Source organism: Sprattus sprattus (assembly GCF_963457725.1).
Source record: "Sprattus sprattus genome assembly, chromosome: 4".
NCBI classification, from domain to species: Eukaryota; Metazoa; Chordata; class Actinopteri; order Clupeiformes; family Clupeidae; genus Sprattus; species Sprattus sprattus.
In genome coordinates, this window is record NC_137923.1 from 6619828 (window position 1) to 6643451 (window position 23624).

Consider the following 23624-nt stretch of genomic DNA (forward strand, 5'->3'; position numbering starts at 1 on the left):
AAGGCCACTCTGCAGGTCTAAATATACTTTGCAAATCATTCCATCTGTACCTGAAGACAGGGATGTGCACTTGATTCTTTCTAATCTACATTACAAGTCGCATGCAAACCTGTTGCAGCCTTTAGGAAGTTAAACTCAAATTCATGCCATCATACTGAGATGCCTTTCAAACCATCAATAATGTATCTTAATCATGAGTGACGGAGTATGTTGTGAACCCTTAACTCAATGATGCGCACACACACACACACAGGGGCTGACAACGAGTATGCAACGAGGACATTGATGATTCATGGCAGAGAAATGGAAGAAAGGACTAAGTGTCATCAAAACCAGCTAGATTGTGGAAGTGACGCTGAGAGCAACATGTTGATCTGTCTCATCAGTGAATTCATCTGTCTCACATACACGAGAGCCCCCGGCATGGTTGCCACATACTTGGCTGGCCCTGATCCAGACTATGCTCAGGTTTAGCCGGTTTGACATCAGGAAAATAAGGAAAGGTGTGTGTGTGTGGTTGTGTGTGTGTGTGTGAGTGTGTGTGTGTGTGTGTGTGTGTGTGTGTCTGTGTGTGTCTGTATGTGTGTGTGTGTGTGTGTGTGTGTGTGTGTGTTGTGCTTTGCAGTGCCATGTGATTATTCAGACAAAACTTGTATAAGTAACTCATAATTTCATAATTTGTATGTTGGAAAACGTGTGTATACTTCTAACTATATTCAGCGTCACACGAAGGTTAATAATGTGGTGGCGATGTAGATTTGATGACATACAATCAAGATGGTAAAAGGAAATACTCAAGTCAACAGGGTTCTACACACCTTTCCATGTTTTACTATTTAGGAAATATAAAACAGCTATGTCCATTATTGTTCTGTTATGAAAAACAACACCCCTTTATTGTCAAACAAAGATTTCACACATTTTCTAATCTTTGAATTAAAATGAATTATGTGCTGTGCCAAAGATTGTTAAATTCTGTCTGACTTTAAAGTTCAATGACTGTATGAGATGACAAAACAGCTGGTGGGAGCAAAAGCAATGTTATCTCTTTATCATCATACAAAAATACTGTGGAATTTAAGGCAGGGTATGGCTAAACAGTCTGGTTGATCGGTGTTGTGTGGGATATCACCAAACATCAGACCCATCTTTTCAGAGTCAGAGGCTATGTCGGTGTAATGGTACAATTAGGACTCATTCAGTTACACATGATATTACAATATTGCATAATCATTTCAAAACGACCTAAAGAGAAGCAGCCTAGCATGATATCACTGCTTTCAAACTCAAATAATCATGTGGATGGGGCCAATGTATGATGTCACGTTTAATGTTTCAACTCTGCATTTTTCTATGGGTGTCAAACCCAAAGAGCTTTGAAACATGTTTTAATTCTCAAATAAATGCACCACAAACACTTAGCTGTAGCACATGCATTATGTCATCATGTTTTCACAGCAATGCGCAGAACAATAAATGCTCTTGTAACTCACGACTGTAGGTGACTTCATTTGGGGAACTGCAAACTAGTATTAAACACCATAGGTGGGAGAATATGGTCTCAGAGATGAAGGAATGATTGCAAGCGTTTAATTTCCTAATATCCAACTTAAAAATCATAATCCATAAAACGCTAGCCTACAAACACAAAAAGGACGTTACCACGCACACACACAACTAGGATGGGTTTGTGCATCGACCTATATAACCACCGGGGGGCATCGTATTTCTCAGACACATTCCACTATCAAATGCAGTCTACTCATAAGTGATAGGCAATACACACACATTGGCTCAACAACATAAGGGCCACCTGATGCTATTGTAATGTGTCATGTGTGCCGTTCTGTTCTTTTCACAGAAATAATGTTCTCGACATCAATGTCATTGTCAAGATAGCTTAATCTTGTACGACATCATTGAGGTTTACTCATTTCATGTTTTCTGTCTATCATTTGAAAGTAGGCTAACCAGCTACACCTTAGCCAACAGCTGTAGGCTACCAAACACCCCTGCACAAACATTAGATTATTTTTAGAACCTTCGAACCAAAGGCCTTGATAAATTGTTGCTTCTGCTATGACCCCCAATTAGATGACGAGCCTCGGCATGATCACTGTCGCCAGTTTGTTTGAACAGGAATCAGTTTTTTTTTTTATTACGCACCGTCTGTGACATTGGTGATAGCGATCCTTGGGGACACACCGTCACGTCTACAACCTCGATAGCGCTTCCTTATCAACAGTTCTGTTTATGACTTATTGGTTCATAAGTAGCCTAATTATGACAAAATGATATCCGTAGCGATCGGAGACGGCATCTCTTGGAATCCGCATCCCTGCCTGAAAATGCCGATGACTGCAGCACGAATAAGAGTGTGGCTGCCAAGCATATTTTCTTTTTCTATTTTTTCCCCCTCGAGAAGTAACTACTGAGATGCATATCAAAGCATAAGACAAGCAAACAGTCGCCTTATCTGACCAAAACACCATGCACCATGTTAAGTTGTATTTTGATCTAAGAAGCCATTATGACCAATACAACATCACGCTATGATAAAGAACATTATGCAGTGTGAGAGAACTTTAGGAGATTACAATTATGGAGGGGGGGGGTGGGGCAGGAGTAACGTTATGAGAAGTTTTACTGGTGCACCGGCTCAAGATCATCTAAACCTAAAATCACTGCGTGCAATTACCACCCCATCCCGAGCCTTTGATGTTCGGTAGCAGAAAAAGCCCCGGGTTTCCTCTTTTCATTTTGGAAGCGGTTCGTTGTAATCTCCCCGGGGGGACCTCTGATACGTGCCATGGCCCATGCCCCTGCCATCCTGGAGAGAAGCCACATACCTCCGTGCCTGTCGGGTCAGGAGGCCGTCTCTTCCTCCACTTCTACTGCGTGTTGTAGGCCTAGTGTCTCCCAGTTAACATGACTCCCTTTTAGCTCCATTTTCGTCTTTCTGTGCTAATTTTCTTCATTGTGAGCCAAGCGTCATAGATGTATTATAAACATAAGCAATGTTAAAATTGTCTGTCTGTTATTTTGTTATATTACGTAATCTATAGCCTACAATACAAACCTGTTTTAGTTATAATACCAATTATTTACTGTAATTCGGACACACCAGATCAACAGAAGCTGATGGATGATGATGATTGAACACATGATAGATAGCCTCTTTAAAGATGCACGTTTTGATCAAGTTATAATTTAGCCGTTGAACTTCATGGTACACAGACAGCAATTTTGCACAGTTCAAGTATATACATGTATAAGTATGTGTATTATATTGTAGGCTAGTTGGTCATAACATTAGGCTACACATGGTCTTAGATAGGCCTATAGCCTATGCATTCATCTCAGCTCTAATTTCTCATTCATAGTTCTATAGTTCTTGTATAAGTGTGAATAATTTTTTATATAAAGCATTTTTCTTATGTAATAATTTAATTTTGTTGTTTATAAACCAGTTCTTTCTGACCACTCTGGGAGGTATTGCAAAAACTGTGTTTTGATAAAACTATTTGTTCACACTGAAATGAGGGGAAACTCTGGGTTGTCCATTCCAGAAAGAAAGGTAATTGAAACTTTGGGTCAGTTACCATGAAAACTGACTCAAACCTTCTCGCTGGCAGGTTTTCTTTAACAAACAACGAGTTTCTCCCTATCTCCCCCCTCCAGTTGTTGGACATGGGATGACCTTTTCCTAGTTTCCCTGCGGATGTTGTAGCCACATTCATTTGCATAGCCTTAGGTCGAGAGATGATTGTGTGACCCCGAATAGATGTGCCATTGAAGTAATCGAACGTTACCATTCTTCAATAATATTCCTTTTGTGCTGGGATTAAAGCATTGTTTTAAGTCACTGGTCTGATATATAATGTTTAGTTCATTAAAACCTTTGACAGCACACACTATAATTTTAACAGCACAAATACTTTTATCTATTACCTGATGACATGGGGGACCAGTTTCACAGGGTCTGCGGCTGCCCCCCCCCCCCTGAAAATGTGCTCATACTTATAGACATGTATAGATGTAGCATGTAACGCCAGTGGGTTGAAGTAGGACAACCCTGTTTGCCTGCCGGTTGCCATGGTAACTCGTAGTATCGGTGCTCCATTGATAATGGCTTTTTATAGTAGTCGGGCACCCACTTATCTCAGTGTGAACAACATACTCCGAGTTGATTGAACTAACTCAATTTCCCATCTCAGGCTCCATCAACTCTGGGTGCAGGGTTGAGCTCAGAATTTGTTGGAATACCCCCCTGTTCCACAATTTTATGGTTCTCCATCAAGACTTTGTCCTATTTTGTCAGCAGACACTATTGGCATCAAGGTGTGGATTACTCTGTCAAGGTGTAAACAGATATCATTACAATTTTATCATTATTAATTTCGACAGTTAAGGTAGGAAGATAGAGATGTGTGTGTGTGTGTGTGTGTGGGGGGGGGGGGGGGGGGGTGTAGGCTAAGCAGATTATGAAAATATTTGGCACACTGCCTGAAACGTATTTCCCATATGTCCTCTCAGTATACATCCTCTACTGGTCTTTTTTTCAGACTATGAGGGTGGATTAACTGGGCGAGCGCTCCTGTCAAAGCAAGTGTGGGTCTGTTGTTACTGATCTCTCTCAGCAGTTTAGTCATAGATATTTGAGGCCTGAGTAAAAGCAGATCTATACTCAACAATACAATTCACAAAATGTCTGCTGACAAAATAGGACAAAGTCTTGATGGAGAACCATAAAATTGTGGAACAGGGGGGTATTCCACAATTCCACAATTTCCCCCAATTTCCCCCCTGTTCCACAATTTTATGGTTCTCCATCAAGACTTTGTCCTATTTTGTCAGCAGACACTATTGGCATCAAGGTGTGGATTACTCTGTCAAGGTGTAAACAGATATCATTACAATTTTATCATTATTAATTTCGACAGTTAAGGTAGGAAGATAGAGATGTGTGTGTGTGTGGGGGGGGGGTGTAGGCTAAGCAGATTATGAAAATATTTGGCACACTGCCTGAAACGTATTTCCCATATGTCCTCTCAGTATACATCCTCTACTGGTCTTTTTTTCAGACTATGAGGGTGGATTAACTGGGCGAGCGCTCCTGTCAAAGCAAGTGTGGGTCTGTTGTTACTGATCTCTCTCAGCAGTTTAGTCATAGATATTTGAGGCCTGAGTAAAAGCAGATCTATACTCGACAATACAATTCCACAGTTTGTTCAGCATTAGTTTCATGTCTCTACCAAATCTATGTTTGCTAAAGGTATTTTTTAAATGTCGTAATACAGTGAAAATATTTCTATTAGTCTGTTTAACTTTTCTTATTTGTTTCAGATATATTTACGCATGCTATCGCTTTAAGTTAAGCAGCAAACATTTTGCCACTTGCCCTCTGATTGCTTATCAAAGCGCATTGTTAGCCTTAGGCCCAGTAATAGCTCTCCCTGGCGTATGGCAAAGCTTAGATTGGCATTTGAAAAGCTTCAGCACACTCTCTCGCTCTCTCTCTCTCTCTTACTGCTAGTCAGTCCAGGCCACCATTTAGCTTGGCATTGATTGATTGGTTCATTAAGGTGTGGATAAGTGTTAGCAAGTTTAATCTTCTATTTACAGTCAAAGTTCAATTTGCATTGAGAGAATGAGACAGGCCAAGATCTTATCAGGTTTGCACAGCTGGGAGGCTGCCTGCACGTAAGACCTCCTTGCGCCGTCTGTAGTGCACTGCTGCAGGTATGGGGTATAATTCATCCCAATACTCGGTGTACAGTTCAAAAGTGCCAGCAGTTCTTGGCCCAATAGTATTCCATTTCATGAAAACTAAGGGTAACCACCTGAGGCAGAAATTAAGGCTCTGATTTTTGCATACATGGATACACTACCCAACTCAATTTAGTGTAATCATATGTAGCGTGCCAGGGCTGCTATTTACTTAGCATATATAGATCAGAATAATGCCTGCAGTTGCGCACAAAAGTACCTGACAGAGTTTGATACAATTATTTCCCCTTATTACCTAAACATTGGCTAAATGCTATCTTGCTAGATATGATTCTTATGCCATTACAATATTGACTAGTTTCCCCTTTAATTGGAGTGAACATTTCACTGAAATGGGTGTGTGTTCCGTTTTAGGGCGATAAGCCAACACGTCATTCACCAGTGTCATGGTTAAAGGGTGACAGCAGGTTAGGTGAGGTGGAGGCACATTGGGCTGAGTCATCGTTCACCCTCCTCCAGTCACACATCACCCGACCTATGGAAGGATGGAAGGGACCGACAAGAGCTGGAGAAACATGGGTGTAAGAAATGAGAGCAGAGGTTTTGGTTGGTGTGGGTGGACTTTGTCTTTGCATTCCTTAGCTTGATTTCTGAGTAGGTGTTAGCAAGGCCATAGAGAGGATTCTTAATGTCAAGATGTCAAAGGTGCATTCATAGTGTGTGTGTGTGTGTGTGTGTGTGTGTGTGTGTGTGTGTGTGTGTGTGTGTGTGTGTGTGTGTGAGAGGTAGATTAAGCAAGGAAGTATAACATAAGCTCACAAAGGAAACAGGGATAAACGATAAAAAGAGAGAGAGAACCGGGAGAGAACAGGGTGAGGCCCTCTTGTTCCTCTTTCCTCTCTTTGGAAGGAGCTTCTCCTGTGTTCCCCCTCTCCTCTGCTCCTGACTCTCTTCAGAATAAACTGCCTGTTTCTTTCTCTATCCTCTCTCCTCTGTTTAATGTTTTAAATTATAAGAAAGTCAAAATAAGTCCATGAGTTGGTATTATTTGATAATAGGCTATGTTTGGTCATGTTTAAAATGTAAAAAAATGTCAATGTGGCATCCCCTGATTTCCTAAAATGTAGGTTAGCATCTCCTTCTTGGTAGTAGGCCTACCTGTAGTTAACCCCCTTTCTTACTCACCTTCTGTCTTTCTCTCTGTGCCTCCACTCCTGTTACCTTTCTAAAAGTCAGATTGTATCTAGGAGCAGTGGTGTAGTGGTCCCTGGAGAAGTAAGTATACTCTTAATGTATTTAAGCAGCCCATACAGCACAGGATAAAAGCCCTGTTTTGAGAAGTGGGTATACGCAATGCTGTCTGAAAAATAAGTGGGTATACTCCGTATACCTGCGTATACCCTGGACTACACCACTGTCTAGGAGTGCACCCCATATTGTAGGTTGCCTTTAGCGGGAGGAAGACTATGCAACTATGATGGGATTTGTCCCAGCACATAGAGCAAAGCATGAAATGTATTATATGATATGAATAACTCTTGGTCTTACCTTACACAATGGTGAAGTTTGGATGATAAACTGACAATACTTTAACGTTAGTTACCAACATTCTCCAGTAGACCAAGATAGAAAAGTCAACAAAGTGGGTTCTTATTGTGTTTACATGTAGTGGCTGGGCTTAAATTCGGGGTTATCCATAGTAAGCCCAACAAATTAGAATGTTGATTGTATCTTTTTAACATATTTAGTTTAACGTATTAACATATTTTCATCCATTTGTCAAGCCTCGTTAGTGCAGTAGCTTTGAAGCATCCATTTGTCAAGCCTCGTTAGTGCAGTAGCTTTGAGTGAAGCTCGCCTAGAGCGCCTAATGTGCTAGGGCCGCCCCTGCATTCACCTATATGCACATTGCGACATAGGCTTGAAACAAGGCTTCAGTGAAAGATCTACGATCTTATCTCGACCAATAAGAGCTGGAGAAGTATGGGGCAGAGATTGTGGGTGCTGCATGTGTAGGGGAGAGTGGGGTAAGATGCGGGGTAAGTTGTGCCATTAAAGAGAATACATTGGGGTAAATTGTGCCATTGATTATTGAAGTAAAACAGTATATTTGCATCTCAGAAACTGTGTTGCTATATAAAAGCTAGACAAATTCAATGCAAAATTACTCATTTAAGGTGTATTTAAAGTTATTTTTCAACAACAAAAGCTGATTTTCTACAAGCCTATTGCGCCACATGAGCACATCAAAGGTACATTTTCTTAAACCAGGCCTAGAGCTTCCTCAACACATCAGAACAAAGCTGAGTTGAGCCCAAAATATGTGGTCACTTGACCAATTTTTTCTATGGTTCCCTAGAAATAAGGGGTGGCACAACTTCCCCACTGGCACATTTTACCCCACTCTCCCCTATAGCCTAATCTTTTTGCATGATTCACCCAATTCACCCTGGGTTTCGGGAAATGAAGTGTACCTGTTCCTAAACAGAACAGATCAATTCCAAAGAACTACAAGTTTTAGCCAAACCTTTAGATCTACACTGTGTAGCCACATGTGTACAGGTGTGGTGGGGCCTGCCATTGGATTATTTTTGATCTGTGTTGTTTCTGTCCGTTTAGGCTTAGGACTTAGTGTCATTAGCAGTTATTCAATTTGAGGGGAAAAACTTCAATATTAATTTCTGAATCATGTTGTATTCTTTACCAAAAGGAAAGGAAACCTATTCAAAAATCAGAGGCCTTCAGCATACAAAAAGCAAAATAAATTAAACTGTGGCTGTCATTCCCTTATCTGTCATTCTAATTTGAGTGGCCAGGGCATTTATTCAGTCAGGCATTACAAGCAAGTGGAGGTGAAGAAAAGTGAGCTTCCACTGACTATTCCACAGTCTCCTGCCTTTTCTGACCGGTTCCGCATGTAAATTAGTCAGCACTGTGACTTGTTCTTAACTTTTGTGAGCTTCCACTGACTATTCCACAGTCTCCTGCCTTTTCTGACCGGTTCCGCATGTAAATTAGTCAGCACTGTGACTTGTTCTTAACTTTTTTTTCAGGCTCTGGGCTCTGTTAAGCGCCGAGAGGCAATTGTATTGTTATGGCGCTATACAAATAAAATTGAATTGAAAATTGAATTGAATTGAATTTATTCCCTACCTTTAGTGTTCCTGAGGGGGGGGGGGGGGGTCCAGAGGGCAGGAGGAAGTGGGAGCTGATCATCTCTCTCGTGTTCCTCCAGGAATTGGCTTAATGAGCTCTGGGCTAACAGCCACTTCCTGTCCCGCTGCAGTCTCTCTTACCCATGTCTCCATCAGTTAACACAAGGGCCACTTCTGCACACGACAGGGGCCGTCAGCAGGGACTGCAAGAGAGAGACGTAGAGGCTGTAGGCCCCGCACATGAGGGACCCCCACTTCGGGTTTGAGGGGGCTTTCCCTCATTTGCTATCCCCGTTCTGTAAGTCTTTCCCACGTGTGGCTCTTTTGATGTTCACTGGGACCTCAGTGGACGAGGGAGGAAGGAGAGGTGTGGTGGCATGGTGAGCTGAAGGAGACCACACAAACACGTATTTCACGGGACACTTGCTTCAAGCCTTCAGTGTCTCTGACTGTGGAAAGAACCTCTGGGGTTTTCCACCCACCTTGTGAATTTGGAGCGGCTGTAGTGTTTTTGCACTGTGTTGCACTGTGTAGTTTTTTTTTTCAATCTGATTTTTGTGGAATGAATGCTGACCAGAGAGGAACTGATCAAAATGAAAGATATGGGGAGTGAGCCTCGATGACCAGCTGAATCAGGAGCCCTCAGTTTCTTATCAGATTGTGAGGAAGGGAATCGGAAGGGATTCATCGCCAGCACTTTCTTAAAAGACTAGAAATGACCGGATGTGTGTCATGTCATGAAAAGAAGCTACGCTCCAGATGACTCAACTTTGCTGTGATCTGAAATGCTGCTAGCAGGCAGCAACTTGGCCTCCGCATGTGTGTGATAAAAATTGGGCAAGGCTGATACGAAGCACGGCCATGAAAACATAACAGACCTTTGGACTTCCCTAGCCCTTTAACAAAGCCTCTGTTCCTCCTGCACTTGCCCTCAGCGGTGTCACCGGGAGACCCCAGCTTCCCCCGGACTGCCCTGCAAGTGGTGAATAATTTGAGGGAACTGTCAGTAGCCAGCCCAGCCTAATGAGTCCAGGCCCTCTTAGTGACATCAAAGCATGTTGTTTGTCTTGGTGCTGGTTCAAGACAAACACACAGTCACATTAGCGTCTATGAGGGTCATAGCTAGAGACAAACAAAGGATGCAGGATGGGATTGGTATCAGACCAGTTAAGATTTATGACACAATTCCTAATGTGAACCATAAAACATGTATCACTCTTTAAGTTCTTAATATACAGCCATAACTTTCCACATTTACTGATTTCATTGACAGATTTATCTGATCGTATATATCTTTGATATAATAAATGTGACTAAACTGAACACATTTTTTTACATAAATTACTCCAAAAAAGTAAGGAGAAAAGCTGTTCTATCAGTTATATGTCACTTTGAAGCATTAAAAGATAAAATAGAAATCAAACAAAGCATCAGGCAGCAACACATCTGCAGCTGAAAACATATTTATTAAAATTAAAAGTTTTAATGCAAATTACTTTTGAAACATTTTTGAATATATTCAGATCAATGGCTCTCTATCTTCATTATAGTCAACGTTAGAGTTAGAGGGACGGCTGGTGTTTGAGTAGCAGGGGTGTGTGTCACAGACCTGGTGCAGTTGTGCAAGATGCTAGGAAAGCTCCTGTGCATACATGATCAACCAAGCCCAGGATTCCCAGGAAGGTGCTATACGTAAGGGATAACGGCCGACAAGCTGTACAGTTCTACAAAGGTAATGGACGCTGCGGGGCAAAGAACTCCACGACGCGCTGCGCGCCATGGAGTTCTTTGTCCCGCAGCGTCCATTACCTTTGTAGAACTGTACAGCTTGAAGGCCATTTACAGCTTGAAGCCTGTTTACAACATCCAAAAATGTTTTTATTATTATTGTTATTATTATTAGTTAGAATTTTCATTATCTTTAGGAACCTGATGAATTCTTAATTTGAAGCCTAGTGCTCCCGTTAGAGAAAGTAGTGCATTTTTTTAAGAAAAAAAAACGTTACGTTGGTTGTCAATGGTAACCATTCAAGAGCATTGATATGGAACAGCGATTTAACTTTTCTACTGGGACTACGTCCAAGGTGTCCGGTTATACGAACTTAATGTACACCCCATTAGCCAATCAGAAAACAGTATTTCGTTCCAGAGGGAGATAAAGCTAGATGGGTGTATTCTTATAATGTGTGATGTTCTCAGGTTCTACATGTGGTTTACTGATGTAGATTTAGTGGATTGTCTTAATTTATCCAGCTTACACAAACTGTATATGCATGGTAATGCAGTGTTGAATCGTTTATTCATTTTGCAGATCCTTTTATTCAAGGTGACTGACTGCACATGTAAGTCATGCACATTATCAGTGTAGGTCAGTCCCTTGCTCTTGTTCATGTTACAGTCAAGTCAAGTCTTATGCAACTTCTTTTGTTCCCCCCCCCCCCCCCCACACACACAAACACACAAGGACCCTCAGAGGGTCTCCCCTCATCATTGACCTGTCTGGCCTGCAGCAGCTGCAGTGCCCAGTCGGGTCTGATCCTTATCTGGTCCTCTGAATGCGCCTGCAGGTCCTGTCCTTCTTTGTCACCGCTCTCACATCCTTCAGGATGCTAGGAGACATTCATAGATTGCACTCCACGCTTCGAGGGAAGTACATGGAGTTCCTCCGTCATCTTTTGTTTTCTTTTGACAGTTGCCTCGAGACATTGATTGCTCATGCCTAGGAAGTATTAACTTGTCAAACAGATTTTCATGTACAGTCATAAGCTAAACAACCTTATTGTACTTTTTTTTTTTAAAAAGCAATTAATAATCAGCCGACATTTTATGAGTTTCCTCGGTATCTCCCTGAGGAGTCGTTGACACCTGGTTAGTCGGTTGAGCCCTGCCTGTCATGTGGCTGAGCCACGTGGAGCTCTTTGTGCTTCGGAGCAGCCGCCCATCCATCCCAGCCGCTCAGCCTTCCTGCGCTTCCCTCGCAAGGCGCTGGACTCCAGCCAAGTCGGGGTGTGGAGGTGTGAATTCAGAAAGCGGCCTCTGTGCCCTCCGGCGTCCATCTTGGCACTGTTGCAGGGGTTGTGTCCTACTGGTCCGCTGCTCGGCCCTCTCTCTAAAGGCTTGACCCGTGCAGGCAATGACGCAGGCCGCTCGCCTCCTTGTTCACGCTGCACTCGGCAACCTTTCCCTCCTGTCTTCCTGAAATCAGTGAGCGGAGGAGGCAGCTGTGAAAACAAAAGAGGAGCCAAGAACTGTTGAGTTAGTTATCCACTGTACCACCTTGAATGTCAGGTATCATGCAGGGGTGACATGCTGGTTGGGTTTGGTTTGTAAAGACCCATTACGTTTTTTGAGGCAGGGCTTGCCTACAACTAAGACACTTCTTTACCACCTCATTACCACCTGCTTTTAAATTGTCTGTTGTTTTCACGTTGTCACGTTTCCTTCTGAGGTGTGTTTGAGTCTGTTAGGATGTAGGCCTGACTATCCTGAACAACTCTGCTGCATAGCTGTTTCCTAACTCTCTAAGCAAAGGGTAGCCTGGTCCTTCAATATGACAATGCACTTTATTTCCCATAAATCTAAACCACTGCCTTAATTGAATTTATTTGCACAGTTTAAAGCATGCTTTTCTCAACAACAGCGCTCTTCTGTTAGAACCCGTCTCTGTGAAAACTTCAGTCCCCAAGCCACATCAGTAGGCCCATTAGAGGGAGTATTAGCATTGTGCTGCGAGTCACTTGGGCTTGTTGAAGCACCAGGGGCTGTGTAACAGGGATAGGGTCTCCTGCTGTGGGCTCTTTAGCTCCTGGCAGGGCAGGCCAAAGGCTAAGGCTGGCCTGTGATTGTAGCCCCCTGCCGGGCCTGAATGAGGGGCCTGCCTTCCACCACTTACCTGGGGGACCAGCCCTGTGCAGGCACAAGGTTTTACAGCGCCAATCCTATCGAATCCCCAGGCAATAGAGGCTGGGGAGAAAGAGAGCCAGCAGGTAGTAATGGCCACTTAAAACAGCAACAACATTCCTCCGTGGGCAGCCTCACCCTTTCCGGCCCCCATCTCGGGGAGGCCCACCAGGCACCATATACAGTGATAGCAGCCCAGGATGTCCATCCCCATTCATCCTTGCTTTAACCAAAAGTTTATATTGGAAACCTCTGTGATCTTTCAGCCATTTTGGATTTATACCCCACCATATCACGTAAAGCCCACCCTTCTCATTGTGGTTTTTTGAGGCCATTGGTAGAGCTAAAGGGGTTAAATCATTTGGTCTGATGCATTATATTTATCCATTTTTTACTCTCAATATCAATTGCATTTTTTAAGTTTTTAACATTTACATTTGTGTATTTTCCTTGGAAATGTGTCAAAACATGGCAGCAAATACAGTTCATGTATCCAAATAGCTCATGACTAAGCTTCAAACCCTTTAGTACCACACCCTGCCGTGAGAGTCATTGTACCATGCTAACGTTGTGTGTGCCAGCAGAGCATGTGAGCCCAAGCCTGCCAGTCCCTTGCAAGAGTTGTTTGTTATTGACATTTGTAGCTGCTGCATGCCAGTTGTTTACATTGAAGACACGTCAAATTGTATGTCCAATATGGATTTGTACCCCACCATATGCCCACCCTTCTCATTGTGGTTTTGAGGCTCTTGTTTTTGAAAGAGCTAAAGGAGTTAAATATTTAATCTGATGCATTATATTTATGCAGTATTTACCATCAATGTTGGAAGATGAATCATTTGCATTAATAATCATTTAAATATGTGTATATTTTCCTTGGAAGTGGTGCAGAAAGGCTAAATGTTGAAATACCTCATGACTAAGCTTTAAACTACTCCCACACCCTGCTGTGAGAATCACTGTGTGTGCTGTCCTGATCACATTACTTATTGAAGTGGTGGGTGCCTAGTCTCCAAGCATCTTCCTGGGCGCGGCATGGGTTACCTGCACAAAAATGTTTGTAATGGTGACATTTGCGTCAAAGGTTTTCTATCGCTTGTATGCACATTCGCCCACAAGCTAGAACCACCACTGTGTGTTCCAGAAGCGAGCGTGAGCCTAAACCAGCCAAGGGTCTGGTAGTAGTTGTTTATTATTGAGGGGGACATATATTACCATTACGTCTAAGTCCATTATAGTACACCACACATTATACACTCACTTTTTGTTTATTGAGGAAGCACCCATGTTTTTTTCTGGCATACTTTGCCAAAAGACAGTTAACAGAAACAATGATATCAAAATGTGTAGGTATCCTCATGATGTTCAACCATATATATGGTCATTCCTTGGGGTCTGTCTGTGGAGACTTACCTGCCCTCCTGCTGATTTTAAAAAGCTACACCCTGGCCTGGTTGGATCAGCTTTGTCTTGTCGTAAGCCGTTGTTCCTGCTTGCTCACTGGCCTCCTGTAAGGCATCACATTGGGGCTCCACACTTTTGCCAACATGACCTGTGAACACAAACAAAAAAACACTCTTTCTTACATACTGCTTGGCACAGAGAGAAGTACACTGAGAAGTGTGGACAGACATGACACCAGGATCTTCCGATTAGTAGTGTCAGTGTGTGGTTTGCATGAAGCCATTAAAACAAACCACAGTGTTGTTTTTGGCCCTGACCTTCTGCATGTCACTTACTGGAGCATTAGCTGTTATTTTTGTGCTCGTATTGAATTCAGACGTGGTCGTGGTCATGGAAACGTCCCCTCTCCACACCCTACCCTGCTGGGAATTGTGTTCAAATATGATGAGATGTCAACGGTGATAGAGATTATTTCCAAACACTGTTAATGACTTAAGAATATAATAATCAAGTGACTTGTATTAATATATTCCTTGTATGAATCATGTGCTTATGACAGCAGGAGCATGGCTTTTCTCTCTGTGTGTGTAACTAGAATATTAGGTGCCACTAAGTCTGCATATGAACAAGAGCATGTTTAGACCAGAGGAGATAAGAAAGGAACTGTGCTTCTTCCGACCTTGTGCAAAACTGCCATCCTTGCAAGACAGGGAGCCTCGGACGTGAGAAATCCACCACGTAATCATCCCTGCTGAAAGCTAAACTTCTGACTATATAAACCTTGTGCGATGGGTTTATCATGGCTTCACTGTCAGCCTCGGCTGGGAGGGGAGCCCAATTGCAATTGTTGTTGTTTGTCTGTCTAATAAATATACTTTCATGCAGCTCCGGAGTCCTGAACTAACTAGGGTGAATTTTCACCTATCAAACGGGCTCTCACGCACACACATTTTCAACGTTGCACGTTTGCAAACACAGAAGCTGTGTGTAGCATTTCAACCCCACTTGCAAAGTTTGGATTATAAATTGCCCTTACAGTTCAAGCTCAGTTAGAAGACAACATCAGTTATCATGATGTTAATCACTGTTATGCTGAAGTGTTTGGTTATTTGGATACATTACTCAGAATGCATTACAAAAACACAACATTTAAGCCAGCCTGTGAGTGCGAGAACTGAATTCCACTATTACAGATATTAACCTTTCATGATAGGCATTCCACACATTACCATTTTAAACCACACACTTAACCAAAAGAAACTCCACAAACAATCTAACATACCCATGACTCTATTAATTAAAAAAATCTAATCACAGCTTCATTTCTAGCAAGTTTATGACTCTTAAATCATTCTACCTCTTTCCCCAAGCTGGCTAGCTCAATCCAAAAGAGCATTTGATAGTTATTCTAGCTCCCATAGGGAGGCCACTCACCTGTGTGTGTTAGCTGCTGCATCCAGGGCAGGTATGAGGACTGCAGGGGGCCGCCACAGCCCAGCAGAGGTCATGCAGAGAGGGGCGGGCAGCTCTTCATGAGGCCCAGCATGCTCCACTCGCAGGCCTGCCTCAGGGGCCCGGCCCTCCACAGCAGGGGCCCCACTCACCTTACTCACAGACCTGTGGGGCAGGTGGGCCCCAGTCCCGGCCCCGGTCCCAGCCACGCCAAAGACCCTGGCCTGTAATTTAAACTGCCCCCAAATTACACACACCGCCCGTCAGAGGGACTGTTAATGGGCCAGTTTAATTTGGGTGTGACTGCAACTATGGCCCTTCTCATAATCATTTACATCTTCAGTGTCCTCTCATTTCCGGACAATTCTCACACTTTTTTATTTAGATTAGATCAGTATGGCTTCTTAATTCATAGTAAGTTATCAGAATCAGAATCACGTTTATCGGCCAAGTACATTTTCATATACAAGGAATTTGTTCTGGGTATAGTTGCTCTCGATGTACTTAAACTTAAAGTATACAGTATAACACAAACAGTTTAGGATAAATTAAATAAATATAATATAATAATAAAAATAAATGTTGTATTTTATAATTATGTAATATTATTTTCATCATGTGATTGTGTACTATTACCAAAGGTGTTTTTACTTGCCCTCTCTTGTGCTTTAATTACAGGAGATTATGTATGATCATAGAGCAGTTGGAAGAACAACTTATTGTAATTAATATTCTTTAAACAAACATTCATAGAATGCAGATTGCAATTGATTGGCCTATAATATATTGCATAGTACATCAATGTAAAGTCCTTAAGCTATTATTGCTGTACGTGCCAGGTGAACAGAGACTCCCCTGTATTTCATCTTCATTTCATGTAACATGCAACGTCTTTGTCAATTCTTTTTCCTTCGAACCATCAAACACCCGTAAATCTGGTTACATTTCTGAAGAAAAAAGCTGAGTGTTGTGAAAGACACCTCTGGACGCACGCACATGAGCGGAAGTGATGGCACTAGGGTGGGGCTGGGATTCCTCCGGTGGCTCCGCCTCCAGAGACCGGAGGAGAGGTCCTGGTCTGCCCCTATACCTTCCCCGTTGGGGGTCTGGGGCTGAGCTAGCCCGGACACACCAGGCCCAGCATGGGGGAGCCTCACCTTAGACGGCCTAAAAGTATACGAGGGCCACGCCAAAAATGTAATGTGGGGGCACAGGTTGTTATTTAGCCCCGGCTGTAGAATTCCAGAAGGCGTCTCTTTCTCCGGGAAAGGTGTGGGGATGCCATGTACTGCCTGGAGGGTGGAACTGGCTGTTTGCATTACTGAGTCATGTGGCGTTGATGTGCGTATGTGCACCATCACTCCATTTTGGGTGTCTCATCAGGGGGTTACAGTTTGCAAAACTTTCCTTAAGGGTTGGCGGAACTAGTGTGGCGGGAACTTGCTGTTCTAACACAGGAATGAAATGAAGCCCAGAGCTGTTTAGAAACATCAAGTCATATTCATACACACACACACACACACACACACTCACACAAATAGCACGGTTTCACTGGTCACCCGGTTCCTTGAAAGTACATTTTTTTATTTACATTTATTTACTTTTTTGCAAGTCAGCTTGACTGGAACATAAGCAGAATAAGTCTTTGACTCTCCTACCACAACAACCAAGCCTCCATTGCTGTGGTCAGTTCAGACAGTCTCTGTCATCATTGACCAAGGAATATTTGATGCTCACATTTATTCAAATAGCAACTTTGTCTTTCCTTTACTTTTAAGCAGACTTTGTGATGGAAAGGGGGAAACGTCTCACACCTCGCAGTATCTGACTTTGCTTTTAGCTGGTAAAAGAAAATAATAGTAATATGCCAAGAGCATGTAAGATCACAGATATAATTCTGATCGGCAGATAGACGCATTGTTTACATTTCCACAGAAGTCTGCCACATCTTAGTTGGATACTAATCTCTCACAAATATTGCAACATTAAGAGCATTTTTAAGACAGACCACTTTAAAAACTTGTAATAGCATGTAAGCTCACAGATATAATCCTGATTGACAGATACAGTCATGGACGAAAATGTTGGCACCCCTGCACTTCTGTCAGATAATGAACCACTACTCCCAGAAAAGTGTTGCAATTACAAATGTTTTTGTATTCACATGTTTATTTACTTAGTTTGCATCGGAATAACACAAAAAATCTGACAAATAATGCCAAATCTGACTTTATTACACATAAAACTCAAAAATGGGCCGGACAAAATTATTGGCACCCTTAAGAAATAATTGTATTTTAAGCATGTAATGCTCCTTTAATCTTTATTTAAACTCACCTGTGGCGAGCCACAGATGCTGGTAATATAGAAATCACATTTGCAACCAGTTAAAATGGAGCAAAGTTGACTCAACCTTTGTGTTGTGTGTCTGTGTATACCGCGCTGAGCATGGGGAAAAGAAAGAAGAGCAAAGAATTGTCTGAGGACTTGAGAACCAAAATTGTAGAAAAGCATGGACAATCTCAAGGCTTCAAGTCCATCTCCAGATATCTTAATGTTCCTGTGTCCACTGTGCGCAGTGTCATCAACAAGTTTACAGCCCATGGCATTGTCGATAACCTCCCTGGATGTGGAAGGAAGAGAAAAATTGATGACAGAATGCAACAAAAGATTGTTTGAATGGTGGATAAATAACCTAGAACAACTTCCAAATAAATTCAAGCTACCCTGCAGACAAAGGGTACAACGGTGTCAGCTTGCACTATCCGTCGCCATTTGAATTAAATGGGATGCTATGGTAGGAGACCCAGAGGTCCCCACTGCTGACACAGAGACGTAAAAAAGCCAGACTTGAGTTTGACAAAACTTTCTTGGGGAAGCCAAAATCATTCTGGGAGAACGTCCTGTAGATAGATGAGACCAAAGTAGAGCTTTTTGGTAAAGCAGTTTACAGACAACAGATGAGGCCACACAGTCCCTACAGGCTAATATTGTGGAGCTGGACCGATATTTTAGGGTTGCTTTGCTGCTTCTGGAACCTGATGCCTTGACTGTGTGCATAGCATCAGGAAATCTGAGGACTACCAAATCATTTTTGGGCGCAATGTAGGACCCAGTGTCAGAAAGCTGGGTCTCTGTCAGAGGACATGGGTCTTCCAGCAGGACAATGACCCATAGCACACTTCAAAAAGTACCCAGAAATGGTTAAGAAAAAGCACTGGAGAGTTCTGAAGTGTCCGAGATGAGTCCAGATATTAATCCCATAGCACAACTGGGGCATGATCTCAAATCAGTAGTTGGGAGAGGGCACCCTTCAAATGTGAGAGACCTGGAGCAGTTGGCAAAAGAAGAGTGGTCCGAAATTCCAGTAGAGAGGTATAAGACACCTCATTAATGGTTACAGGAAGCAATTGATTTCAGATATTTGTATTTCTTTATTTTTAAGGGTGTTCTACTTATTATAAAGTTGAGGGTGCCAATAATTTTGTCCGGCCCTTTTTTGAGTTTTAGGTGGAATAAAGTGAGATTTGGCATTATTTTTCAGATTTTTTGTGTTTTTCCAATGCAAACTGTATGTCCATGACTGTAGATGCATTGCTTTACATTTCCACAGAAATACGCCACATCCTATCGTCTTCAGCACACCTGACAGTTATCATGCACCTGCTGCCACAAACCTGTTCTCTGAGTCACTTAAGAACCTCCCCCGTTCTCTTGAGTTAAATTCCATGTGTGTAAATTAATTGTCCTTTGGGGTGATAAATAATGGTTGAACAATGCTTTGCCTTTAAGGGTGTGTGGTCAGAAATGCTGTGTCTAGGCACATCCTACTAAGTCATATAAATTCCTGCCACCATCTTCTCCTTCTCCTTCTCCCTTACTCCTGGGCTGCTCTTGGCCCAGCAGCTCTTCAGGACCATGGGAGGCTTTGATGTTCGAAAATACAAAGTTAATGGCTTCTTCAGCTAATTGTATAGAAAAGCCAGTAATCAATTAGAAAAACTTTGCACCGCAAAAAGACAGTACAGTCAGTTAATCATTCTTTCATACAGTATATATTTGAATGGGAGCGCTGTTTCAAGTGTTTCCATGACAGACATGAACAGAGTGGCGATAATCATCTACATGTTGTTCATTTGAAAAATCTACACTGTAAGGCAACAATTTACATACTCAGGGGAGTCATTTCTGGTGCAGTTGTTTCATGAATTCTGCTGTTTTTGACAGTCTCTTAAGCTTGTCGTGTACATCTAAACATTTGAAAGGCCGCAGGATTGGATAACAACTCAAAGTTGTTCTGGCGTGTTGCTATGGTCACAGGGTGTGGCTCATACAAGCTGTGATATAAACTACAGATGATGTTCTATTCCCATGTTTTGTCTCTAGCGCGTGTCTATGGAAGCCTAACACATCTGTACAACTAAACCTGGACTATGAATTGGCCTTAATAACCAATACCGTTAGTGTTCTTTCTCTTCTCTTTTCACAGAAAGCCATATAATATAATATATCTATTATATATATATATATATCATATAATTTATCATACATGTCACGTTTATTTTTGCTGTCTTCAAGTCTTTATACAGTTGATGCAATACACAGGCATTATGTTCGTTTGTTTTATTGGTATGAATAATCTATTTCCATTTAACCAAAAATATAGACACTTGTTTTCAATGGATTGATTAATCAGTTGATCATTTCTCAGTGCACCTGATTATGCGACTGTCAAAGTATCAACCACAGGTGTGCTCCCCAAGTTACTAACAGGCCCCCTTCTCTCTACCCAGTAAAATCTGGTGTGCCCTTCATGTCTTAGGCTAATAGCCCTAGCTACTGCTCTGTGCTGTTGTATCTAAGCACATCCCCAGCAAGTCATATAAATTCCTGCTGCCTCCCCTTTCCCTCTTACCAACACCTTTCCAATGTTCTTCCCCAGACCCAGAAGCACAATTCAGGCCCCGGGAAGTCATTAGGCAAATTAAGATGGTCATAAAGCCAACAGTTCTGCTTGGCTTTTATGTCCTTGGGCCACAGTTGTCCTCTGTTGCATTTCTCTGTCCTTTAGGTGCGCCAGCTAAACCCGATTATGTTTGTACCGCATTTGGGGGAAGCAGCAGCCTTCTGCTGAAAGAGAAAAATCGGACTATATTGAACCAGCTGTGTTATTTATAATGCACTACATGGACATGACTGATTGCTAGAAAGCACAGAGGGGGTGGGGTGCTGAGGGGCCAATGATGCACAGAGGCACACACTGGTCTATTCTGGGCTGTGGTGCCACGCGTGTGTGTTGACCCCTGCTAGGTAGAGGGGTGTTGTACCCCTGTTGCAAATGGAAAGGTGAGGTGACCCTGTTCCATGAACTCAGCACAGATCCAAGAGGGGTTTCCTGTTTCCAGACACGCAGACGTGAGCTGGACCTGTCTGATATCACTCCAGCCCCGGCCGCTTTCCATCACGCCAGTTCCATGTACTAGCATCTCAATAACAACGGTTCAGGTTATGTCATGAGCAAAAAAAAACAACAACATTAAGTCAGTATTGTATGACATTGTTTGTGTGTGTGTGTGTGTGTGCCAACACATCAGTCATGGTTTATTTCTTTATTTAGAAATGTAAACCAATCAAACATGAGATTAATAGCAACATTTTTGAACTGTCACATGCAGGAGCCTGAAGTGAAAAATAAGATGAGCTGTATTTTGTCAAATCAACAAATGTATTGTGACCTTGGTTGAAAGTATTTAGTGTTGGATGAAACATCTCTGTGAGTGTTTTCAACATGCTTTTGTGTGTTTTACAGCTGCTCAGTGCTGTGTACATCACACCGTCATTTCACAATAATAATAATAGTAGAAATAGACTACTTCAAATCTCTTTTGTCCCCTGTAATTACAAAATTGCTTCATGAAGTGGGTGACCACTTATAGTGTCATTTGAGCTCTGGAAAAAATAACGAGGGTCATTTAAAAACTGTCATCTATCTCATAATTAGTTTGTTTTCAGAAATGTGGCCCTGCATTGGCTGATGTTAGATATCTGAGAGGTCATATCTCAGTCAATGCCATGTCCTGTTTACATTATAAGAGGCACACATAGTTTAAAGATTAATGTTGAGATGATGAATACATGAATGAAGCACGTATGATGAGACTGGAAAAGCTAATTTCTCAGAATTCACAGACATGGAAAGTGTTTACAGATGAAAATCTGTTCGCCGTCTGTAATCACCATCATCCACTTACTCATCATATAATGTGTTTCAAACATCATCTCACAGCTCTGACTCTCTTGTGGATCTCTGGAAGGATTCTGACCTTCCAAGCCCATGTTTTTGGTGGCTGTGGGAAAAGTAATCTCTGGTAGCGAGTGCCTTCAAGGCACAGACACTGCCATAGAGAAAGATGGAGAGGGTGAAGGGAGAAGGGATGAGGGAGAGGGGATGGAAAGTCAGAGGAGGCTTTGATTACAGTGGACACAATTTGTCAAAATGTCTCAGGTTTTGGAGAAAGAAACTCCCATTTGTGAGGCTATGTCAGGCTGAGAAAGTGACAGGCGAGAGGGACACAGAGGAAGAGGGGATGCCTGCTGGAGGAAAGTCGACACTGGCTCACCACACTCAGACAAATGAGCTGCTCTTTTCTCTGGGTCATTCTTTTTGTGCCCAAGGTTAAAGAGCAAGGCTGTTTATCACTCTTTCCTTGTTGGTCGGAAGTTACCTACCTCAAATGTGGGATCCAAATGTTTGTACGCTGGATGACATACTCTTTACATTCTATCATTCTAGCATTTTACTTAATTACTGTATGATTATTATTATATCACTTTAAGATATTGTTTTCGAAACAACAAAAAAAAATCTGTTATTAAAAAGAATTGGAAATCAACTGACAGATGTAAGAACTGGATGTAATTTGGTGACGAAGACAGGTTCTAATGGCTAGGCTCTACAGTTCCTCCTTCGCTCTGTAGTTAGTCACTAAAATTCATTTTGAGTTGAGCCCATGTTTCCAATGGCATGTATAGAACTGATTTCAACTGATATCATGGAACCATAGCCAGAGGACATCTCACACTCTCTGTCATGGTACCCCGTGAACGATGTAAGCGAGAGCAACAGGTGCAAAGGACATGTTTAGGCTGTGGCCTCTGGTGAAGATCCAGTACCAAACCAGAAGCCTTCCTGGCTCTTGAAAGACTTGAATATAGAGTTAACCGACACATTGTCCTGACCCCACCCCCACCCTTCCAAAAAAAAGCTACATTAATGGTAAACCTATCCACTGAGTTACGAAATCCCTCGAGTCTCCTTAAAATGTCCCCGGGCCATGAGAACAGGTTAAGAAAATAGATGGCAGAGAATGGAGAAGGGGAAGGCTCCCGTGGCAGGGTTGTATGAGGCAGAGATTTTCTCACAGGCAAATGAATTGGCCGTACCTGGTTATCCTGGTCCACCCCCTGAAGAACTCCCCTCCTACCCCCCTTCCTGCCTGCCACAGATCCATTTACCTGCCCGACAGCGCTCACAAAGCACGGATGAGAATGGGCCCAACTTGCGTTACAGTATCTGTCTCTGCTACACACTGTTTAATTACTTTTGTTTCCCGTGCTGTAGGGGGTGTCACATACCTGTTGGAGGAGCTCGCTCTGTTCTGTCAGTGTAGGGCTTTATGGTGTGTGGCTGAGGAAGTTATCAGTGCTGACTGTTTGGGGCCATGAAATAGTTAGGCCAAAATGTGAGCAAATGTGTTTTGTTTATTGTGAGGCGGTACATGCTAAAACACCTGCATTTCAACAATGTAATGTCCAATGTTAAAGCACTGAGGGGAAAACAAAGGTTTTCATAATTAAGCTTTTGAGGATAGTTCAAATATGTCGATGAGAGATTTGGGACACAAGTGAGATGGTGACATAGAGAATGAATAAGATGAAACGTCATTAAAATACAGAGAAAGTCCCAAAACAGTTTATTGATCG